Source organism: Lepidochelys olivacea (genome assembly GCF_965140295.1).
Source record: "Lepidochelys olivacea isolate rLepOli2 genome assembly, chromosome: 1".
Classification (NCBI taxonomy): Eukaryota; Metazoa; Chordata; order Testudines; family Cheloniidae; genus Lepidochelys; species Lepidochelys olivacea.
This window is the reverse complement of record NC_140411.1, coordinates 149,071,536-149,081,684: the sequence shown is the minus strand read 5'-3', so window position 1 is coordinate 149,081,684 and position 10,149 is coordinate 149,071,536. Positions and strand designations below refer to the sequence as shown.

Sequence of the window (10,149 nt, the reverse complement as noted above, 5' to 3'; positions counted from 1 at the left end):
CATGAAACTACTGCTCTCTATTGCAAGTATTTATTTAGTGTTTCCTCATTTAGGTATTAAGCTTCAAACCATATGTCATAAGTATAAAGGGAAGGGTAAACACCTTTAAAAGCCCTCCTGGCCAGAGGAAAAACCCTTTCACCTGTAAAGGGTTAAGAAGCTAGGATAACCTCGCTGGCACCTGACCAAAATGACCAATGAGGAGACAAGATACTTTCAAAGCTGGAGCGGGGGAGAAAACAAAGGTTCTCTCTGTCTGTGGCAGGCTTTTGCTGGGAACAGAAAAGGAATGGAGTCTTAGAACTTAGTAAGTAATGTAGCTAGATATGTGTTAGATTCTGTTTTGTTTAAATGGCTGATAAAATAAGCTGTGTTGAATGGAATGTATATTCCTGTTTTTGTGTCATTTTGTAATTTAAGGATTTTGCCTAGAGGGATTCTCTATGTTTTGAATCTGATTACCCTGGAAGGTATTTACCATCCTGATTTTACAGAGGTGATTCTTTTACTTTTTCTTTAATTAAAATTCTTCTTTTAAGAATCTGATTGCTTTTTCATTGTTCTTAAGATCCAAGGGTTTGGGTCTGTGCTCACCTGTGCAAATTGGTGAGGATTTTTATCAAGCCTTCCCCAGGAAAGTGGGGTGTAGGGTTTGGGAGGATTTTGGGGGAAAAGACGTTTCCAAGTGGGTCCTTTCCCTGTTATATATTTGTTAGACGCTTGGTGGTGGTAGCAATAAAGTCCAAGGGCAAAAGGTAAAATAGTTTGTACCTTGGGTAAGTTTTAACCTAAGCTGGTAAAAATAAGCTTGGGGGTTTTTCATGCAGGTCCCCACATCTGTGCCCTAGAGTTCAGAGTGGGGAAGGAACCTTGACACCATAAAGAAAAATATAGCAGATAATTTATTGTACGTTTGCAAGGGCCAATCCTACTCTCACTGAAGTGAATCACAAACCTCCCATGAGTTCACTGGGAGCAGAAGCAGGTCCTTATATTGTGCACCAGTTTACTTTTATCAGTCCTAGCTAGGGAAGGAGTGAAACTTCAGCTTTTTTGCCTCCTGCTGTTTTAACAGGGAAATTTTGACTGTAGCCTTATGACCACTAGCAATGCTTCTGTTGTTGTGGTTCTAAAGTAGAGAACGGCTTCTCTTGAGGATTATCGAGTCCAAAGACTGTAAATTACTCTGTATGATCACACCCTACTTGGCCACAATATCTCTATTGCCAAGGACTGGTGTGTGGCTTCACTTTAAGTTTAACTGAAACAATATAGAAACCAAGCCCATAACCACGATCTCTGAGAATATTTGTGTGTCACTCAGCACAGTTAGGCAGAGAAACATGAGAAATTGTTTCAGTGTTTAACTACTCCACAGTCAAAATGAAGGGGGATAGAGTTAAATAAATGTGGTGTTTTTTCAACAGTTTTTAAAGCTCCTGACTTATAGTAGCCAATCAAGAGTTGTTAACAAAATCATACATTTTGGTCCCCAAATGCCTTCCTGGCATTATCTTCAAGCACTTTGTCCAGTCTAATTTTACATAATGGGGTTTCTAAAAATTCAAGACAAGATCCCCATGCATCACTAGGGGAAGGATTTATTTATAGGGTTTTAAAAATATGATTAACCTTTGCAGTGCTCTCCAAGTTAGGCAGAAGACAGAATGTTCTCCATCATACACCAATGAAAAAGCTGATCCTAAATCTGTCTCTACACTTTTCTTAAGCTTTACCATAGTTGCATTGACACTGTGGGGAAGGAGGTCAGCAAGATTTGAGTGGGGTTTCCTAGCTGAACAGTCAAGTGTTACAATCAGACTTTCTATTCATTCTACAATTTCATAAATGTAAACGTCATTCTCAACTCCACGAAGAGCATATTGTTCAGGTGGACTCAAATAGCTGTGGTATAGGTATGATTTGTGAGCAGAGCCAAACAATTAAGAGACAATAATTTGACACCTCGGAATAATTCCTCTTCTCACTATAATTTGTCTGTTTCTGAGAACCATTTAAGAACCAGATATTTTTGGACCAATTAATTATGGACACTTTTCCCTTTCCCTCATCTCTCCTTTTAAAATATCATCCTGCTGATCATAATGGGGGATATTTTCAAAGGCACAAATGGCAATCCATTGCCTAGGTCCCACTGAGAGGTAGGCACCTAATTCCCATTTGTGCCATTGGCAATCTCCCTGCAAGGTGCCGAACATCCTTCCAACAATTTCTTGGTCCCCAACATTCACCACATTTTACAATATCCCATAGCTATGTTGACAAGTGTTAGCCATATATTTCAAAAATTAATAACCATAGGGATATATTTCAACTTAATGGAAGCTCAGAATGATCTCAGCATCCCACAGCAACCATCAAGACTCCTGTTGAAAAAGGGATCGATTGAAAACATTATATAGCAAAACAATAAGCATAAATATCACAATCTTCCTTCTGGAGGGTCACCCTAAATGTGATCATATTTGTTATATCCCAGTAAGTAACCAGTTATTCATATAGCTCTAGTTTCTAAAGAATAAATCAGACCACAATAACACTGCATCATTTTTTTTTTGGTTAGAAACCACAATTAATGGATGAAGGGAAGGTAGTGACATACTTTGATTTTTAGAAAGCATTTCTGAAAGCTTATTCTCAAAATTAATTATATCGTTTTATTTATGAGAATTTTCAGATGGTTAGAAACTGGCTAGAGGCCTGTGACCACATGTACGGTAGTGCTAAACAGTAACACACTGATTTGGGGTGTGGTTTCTAGTGGATTGCTGCAGTGTTCATTTTTGAATCCCCTCCACCCCAGGCCCCTCCTCACTCCACCCCTTCTCCAAAGCCCCTATCCCCAGCCTGCCTCTTCCGGCCCCTGTTCCACCTCTCCCCCACATGGCTTCCCCCGCCTCCTGCACACGGCTGAACAGCTGATCGCCAGTGAGCAGGAGGAGCTGGGGTGTGGGGCAGGGAGGAGCTGATCTGCAGGGTCACTGGTGGATGCTGAGCACCCACTTTTTTTTCCCCTGTGAGTGCTCCAGCCTCCAAGCACCCACAGAGTGTGTGCCTATGACTAGGTGGATAGGAAAAGTCTCCTGTGGACTTAGCACTGTCTACACTGGGGGTTAGATCGGTTTAACTGCGTCAATCAGGGGTATGCATTTTTCACACTAATTTCCTAGTGTAGACCAGGCCTAAGACTGTGAGTATGTCAAGACTATAAGTTACATCAACATTCATCCACTGCTGTAATTAAACCAGTTTTGCATGTTCACACAATTCTCCTTGTGACTGTGCAAAATGTCCGCAATTGCTGCTCTTACACTGACAGAGCAGTGCACTATGGGTAGGTATCCCACTGTGCAACTTGCCACCATCTGCCACTATGTGTTCTGGGAAGGGATCACAGTGCATCATGGGGGCAGGCTCAGTGTCCCATAATGCAGTGTTCTTCGTCCCATTATTCCATGGGCTTCCCACTATGTTTTGTGGTGCTTTTCAACAGCCCCTGTAAACTGCATGCCCGCCAGCTGTGCCTGAAAGCATGGATCCTGCACTGCTCTTCAGTCCTGTGATGAGCGTTAGGAACACAACACAGCTGATCCTTCAGTATTTCATGAGCTGCAAATCTGATGATGACACTGTGGTGTCTGCCCTGCTGTGTGCCATGGACAGAAACAATTCAAGATTGCTTTTGGCATTCACGGAGCAGCTGCACATGGTGGACCGCTAGTTCAGGGCACAAGAAACAAGCCCTGACTGGTGGGATCAGACTGTGATGCATGTATGGGATGACAAGCCGTGGCTGCAGAACTTTCAGAGGCACAAATCCACCTTTCCAGAATTGTGTGTGGCACTCACCCCTGCCCAGCGGTGAGAGCTATCCTAACAATGAGAGCTATCCTAACAATGGAGAGTGAGCAGCAATCGCTGTGTGGAACCTGGCAACTCCAGACTGCTACCGGTCAGCCAAGAATCAGTTTGGAGTGGGGAAGTCCACCATGGGGGTTGCAGTGATACAAGTGTGCAGGGCCATTAATCCCCTCCTTCTATGAAGGACAATGGACTCTGAGCAATGTTCTTGAAAATAATGGATGGCTTTGCAGCAGTGGGAATCCCTAACTATGGCAGGGCAATAGATGGCATCAACAGAAAAGGCTACTTTTCCATGGTATTGCTAGCACTGGTGGCTCCCTGGGGTCGTTTCACTGACATCAACACGCGGTAGTCAGGGGAGGTGCATGATGTGTGCATCTTGAGGAACACTGACCTGTACAGAAAGCTGCAAGCAGGGAGTTTCTTTCCAGACCAGAAGATTCTAACTGGGGATGTGGAAATGTCAATAGTGATCCTTGGAGACCTAGTCTACCCCTTACACCCATGGCTCATGAAGCCTTACAATGGTAACCTTGACTGCAGCAAAGAGCGCTTCAACAACAAGCTCAGCAGGTGAAGAATGACTGTTGAATGTGCCTTTAGTCACCTAAAGGGTTGCTGGTGCTGCCTTTTTGGCAGGTTAGACCTCAGTGATCTCATGGTCATAACAGCCTGCTGTGCTCTGCATAACATTTGTGAAGCTAACGGGGAGAAGTTTCTGCAGCGGTGGAGCATTGAGGTGGATTGGCTGCCTGCTGCTTTTGAGCAATCAGATACCAGGACAGTTATAGTGGCTCTCTGGGGAGCTATTCAAATCAGGGAGGCTTTAAAGGAACATTTTGACAATGAACCACAGTAATGTGGATTTCTTTAACGCATTGAGCCAGGCATTGTTTTCTTGCACTGTAGTGTGAACTTTGTAATGATTGCTCTGTGTAGGTGTTAATTTTACCATGCAAATGCACTGATTACCACTGTGTATGAATTTCAGCAGCAACCACCATATGTAGGGGACAAATAAAGATTTATTCTCTTTCAGTAAGTACATTTTTACTAAAAATTGATGCAAACATGTCTCTGTTCTGCAAGAAACATGAAAACCAAGAGCACATTTACTAGCAAGGCTCTCAGAGCTGGGTGTACGTCCAGCTGTCATTGTGAAATATGTCCCTCAGGGTGGAGTGCAGGGGGTACTGCAATGGCCCAAGAACATGTGAGGAATGTGTGTGTGTGGGGAGGGCATGAAAGACAGTTCTGTAGGAGGAGGGCAAGCACATGTATTGCACCTGATGATCAGTCACAGAACCTCAGCATGTCTGTTTGGTCCTGAAGCAGCTGTATCATCCAAAGCATCAAAGGATTGCAGCACTTCTCAGAACATGTCTTCCTTACTCTTCCTGTTTTGTTTCCTTATCAGATGGAGCCGCTCAGCCAGGGTGCAAGAGGAGACCCTCAAAGGCACATCTGCGGATGTTAAAAAAAAAAAAATAGAGGCACTATTGTGAGTGCACTCACAGCCTTGATCCAAACAAGTTAGAGATACCACTTTCTCACTTTCCTTTGGCAAGCACACAGAATGGTGAGATCCCTAGCCATGGTGAGTTTGACCAGGGGCAGGGAAGAAGGGCAATATGGGCCTAGGGTCACTATTCTGAATACTGGCACTGTTTTCCACAGGCGGGGGTGATAGCAGCTGATATCTCACTCCTGAGGATAACCGAGAATGCAAGGGTGCAGTTCCTGCATGCTTGTGCTGCAGACTGTATGCTGCTCACCTATGTGCTGCTATGATGCCTGCAGAAGTAATTGCCTATTGGTGCAACAAAGTTCCTATCACAGTGGAAGAAACAAGGCAACCCTCCCAAGAAACCTTTGGCAGAGGATCGCAGAGTAGCTCCAGGAAAGTTTGCTAGAGCTCCCCATAGAGGATTCCCGTGACATCCCTATGTGCATAAACAAACTTTTTCGCAGGGCCCCCTCTGCCTAGTTGCATAGAGGAATGAGAAGCAGATACAAACTGTACCTGTGTTGGGTATTTCAATACCTCTTCTACCCTGATTAAAAAAAGCAGGGCACTACTTCCCTGCAGCACCAAAGCATAAGGAGTACTTACCAGAGCTTCCTTCTCCTGCATCAGATGCACTGGAGAGCTGGGACTGGCTAGCCCTGTCCAGAGTTAGAGGTCCTGGTTCACCATGCCACTACACATCCATGTTGCCTGTCTCCCATCCTCCTCCAACTCCATTTCCTCATCCACCATGTTGACCTTGGGGTTCACTTCACTGGCCACTGTCTCCAGCCCCACCCCCAGAGGATCCACAGGGCTCTTGGAGATGGAGGTGGGGTTGCCACCAAGGATGGCTTGCAGCTCCTTGTAGAAGCTGCATGTCTCTGGCGACTCACCAGACCTACAATTGGCCTCCCTTGCCTTCTGGTACATCTGTCATAGCTCCTTGATCTTAGCATGACACTGCTGTATGGTCCCTTTCATGCTCCTTCTCCTCCATGCCATGAGCGATCTGCCTGTAGGTATCATAGCTCATGTGGCTGGAGCACAGCTGGGACTGCACAGCCTCTTCTACCCACAGACTCCCCAGATCCACCAACTCTGGTGTGCTCCAGGCAGGAGTATGTTTTCTGCGAGGAGCTGGCATGGTCACCTGGGAAGATGCAATCTGAGCTGTCCATGCCAAGCAAACAGAGGAATTTCAAAAATTCTCGGGGCTTTAAACAGGGAGGAATGCATGCCTGTGTCCCTGGCTTCAGGGCAGCGGAGTTCAAACTGATGACCCAAGTGGCTGCAGTGGGCATTGTGGGGCACCTCCTGGAGGCCACTTAGGGTGATGTAAGCAAGGGTGACGTTTCCCCCCCGCTCTACTGCTGGTAATAGCTCACCTTAACTGATCACTCTCATTACAGTGTGTATGGTAACACCCATTTTTTCATGTTCTCTGTGTATATAAGTCTCCACTGTATTTTCCACTGAATGCAGCGGATGAAGTGAGCTGTAGCTCACTAAAGCTTATGCCAAATAAATTTGTTAGTCTCTAAGGTGCCACAAGTCCTCCTTTTCCTTTTTGCGGATGCGGACTAACACGGCTGCTGCTCTGAAACCTGTAAGCAATGTAGTGTGTACACTGACGCTGCGTTGCTCTAAGTATGTCTCCCTAAGCGCTATGCCCCTCATCGAGGTGGTTTCAATGTAGACCAGCCCTAACCCATTCGGGGGGTGGTTCTTCTGAGCTAAAGCAGCTCTGAACTTGTAATCACAGAAAAACCCTCATGTGGGATTTGAAGGATCAATCACTTATCAGACCCATTGTTGTTGGAGTTGGGGTGATCTCTCGTAAGCTCATTAGCATGTGTGTAGGTTCTTGTATTGGTTTTAATATGTTTTTCTCTGTAATGCTTTCACCTGAAGAGTAAATGTGCATGCTTAGAAAGGGCTGTGTGGTAACCTATTCCTGCTTTCAATTGCAGCTGTTCATAGCCTTTGAAGAGATGGCAAAGCACAGACACTGCCCTAGTTAGGCAGTCTGGCGTGCTGGGAATAATACAGTGTAGGCAGGGAACTGTTCAGCCTGGAAATACCCCCTTCAGGAGGAAGAGAGAGACAGATCTCTACCCAAGAGAGGTGACAGTTGGGAGCAGAAACCTAAGAGTTTGTGCTCTCAAGGGCCCCTTGATTGAGAATACCGGTGCATTTGCCCAGAGCTGTGACAAATGTATCTGGGGAAAATAATCCCCAAACCACACTCAGTCAAGCAATTTAAACTAAAGAAAATCAACAGGTCTAACACTTATCTTTTTTTAAGTAACAAATGATTGATTAACTTGCTGCATTGAATTAGGAGAGTAAATGTTTCCTTTAATAAGCTGACATGCTGAATTTCAGAACATATGCCTATTTTTAAAACAGCAGAACTGTTGTCTTTTCCCTCTGTTCAGCGTATTTCCCCAGGGAGCAACATAGCCTGATGCCCTCAGTAGAATTTCTGACTTCTGGTGCCTATTAACTGATTGTGTTCATTTGGCTAAACTGTGCAAACCCTTGTGGGAGGGTTTGGGTTGTTATAAAAAGTCTTGCTGTACTTCCAATCACACGCCCTATGAATCAAAACCAAAAATGACGACCTCCTCCTCCTCCTGTTTCTGTTAAAAAACAGTTGCAGGAGAAATGTGGCATTGAAATTTCCATTTGTTTGTTTTGTTTTTGCTAACCCCCTCCTCCCTCCCTCCTTTCCACATTCTTCTGTCCTAGGCTGACAAACACTGAATACTGTTATTTCTAAAGAGTTCTCCCATTCCCCTTTTGCCAGGACCTGGCATAAACTCAGTTCCCATTACAGAACAGCCTTGACTTAACAGTCCCAGTCTCATAAGTAGCCTTCTCTCCCCAATCTTTGGGCTTGATCCAACATATATTGAAGTCAATGGAAAGATGCAGTTAGTTTCAATGGAGTGGATCAGGCCCTTTATTTCTGGACACTGCTCAAATGGACTCCTCTCACATCTTGCATCACTCATGGGTGTACAGACTGATCAATACAGAGCGGACACAATAATATGTTGTGGTACACACTTCATATGACGTAAATACACAGGAAATGGGGGTTTTGGTTTTCAGATTAATGGAAAGCAGCCAGAGACCAAGGTATCAGCAGGTGCAGCTCATCCTCAGCTATTTTTAGATAAGTGTTATAACATGGAGGTTTACATTACACACTTTACTGTAGTCTACGTTGTACTGTAAATTGCCATGTCATACAGCTTTGTTTCACAATCTTACATTAAAAAACCGAACAAACAGTTGATGATGGGAGCTGATCTTCCCCATTGCTGAGACCTTGATCTCTGGTTGCTTTCCCATTAATTTGAAAATCAAAATCCCATTTTCTTTCACATTTCTCCCCCAAAAGCTTTCAAGAGAAAACACATCCCCCATTCCTTTATTGTCATGTAAACTTGAACCCATAAAGAGCGTAAATCTTTCCCCTCCAGAAGTTATCTGCTGTGTTTCTTCTTACCCTTTAGATGACTGCAGAAACTTTTATACCGAGCTGTTGGGAGCGTAATAGTAAGCACTTCATTAATAATGATTTGTACTACTGAAGAGTTCAAAACGGGCAGATCTTGGCAAGGAACAGACCTTATTTATTTTTGTTCTTTTTGTTAAACTCTGAAAAGAATGCTTTAAGAGCAGATTTGCTTCTGCTCTGAGATACTACAAGCAGTATTTCACATGCCACTGCCCCAGAGACTGTATTAATCAGCAGAACAGCAACGGGAGCACATTCTGACAATAAATATTTTCATGTTTTAGTAATAAAGGGGATACATTTTACAGTGTGAAAAGGAAGAAACAAGTAGAGCTGGTGCTCTACATTTAGAAACAGTGATAATTCCAGGGATTTGCTGACGGGAGCGTTAAGGAGGAACAAATGGAATCTTAGGATCCAGGCTTTGCAGTCAGAGTGGACCCAGCTCAGCAGTGAATCGAAGGAGAGCAGCAGATGGGGATCAGAAAGAGGAGAGCACAAATAAATGGTGCTGCCTGACAGCTGGGGTAGGCTTGGTTTCTTTGGGGTGCCTTACTTCAGAGAACCAGCAAGAAGTGTGAAAAAGATAAGGGTTTACAAATGGCTGGGAGGAAGAGAAGGAGCTAAGAGGAAAAGTGTATCTTGGGGCTCGGAAGTGTTGGTGGATCTGGATCCTGACAAAGCCTTGATCTGCTCCTGGGTTTGTTGGTACACATTGTGTTACGAAAGGAGATGAGTGGGAAACTCAGGGAATTGTATTAGTGAATACGAGTACTTCAAGGGGTGAAACAGTCACAGCAAAATTCAGGATCCCAACACTCGAGCCTTTTCACATTTAATTATGAATTCAAAATTGGTCCTGGTTTTTGCAATATTTTGTAGTAAAAAAGAACTTTTCAGAGAAAACAAGCACATTATTGAGAAATTATTTTCAGTGTAAAAGCATGGGAAAGTGCAATATTGGCATGTTTTTGGAGCATAATTACAGTTTTTGAAAAATGTCATGAATACATAATATTTCATGGATGAAATGATGGGGGAAAACAAAACTATGGAGAATGTGAAAATAATGTCCTCAGTTTCACAGAGGCTTATTTAAATACTCATTGTTAGAAATTTCCCAGTCTCTTTTACTTGTGTCATTTAGTTCCTCCACAGTGCATGCCCTGAGTAGAAAAAACTGTAGATATGTATATTGCAAGGATCTGGGGTTATAGTGGATCAT

At 43.8% G+C, this 10,149-nt stretch overlaps 1 long non-coding RNA gene across 1 annotated transcript; it reads left to right on the top strand.

Annotated features, from left to right (window-relative positions):
• Positions 1 to 218: 218 nt before the first annotated feature.
• Positions 219 to 7,475, top strand: LOC311530694. The gene is made up of 3 exons (XR_014714069.1): positions 219 to 307; positions 5,303 to 5,482; positions 5,563 to 7,475. It is a non-coding gene; the product is annotated as an uncharacterized lncRNA (long non-coding RNA).
• Positions 7,476 to 10,149: the final 2,674 nt, after the last annotated feature.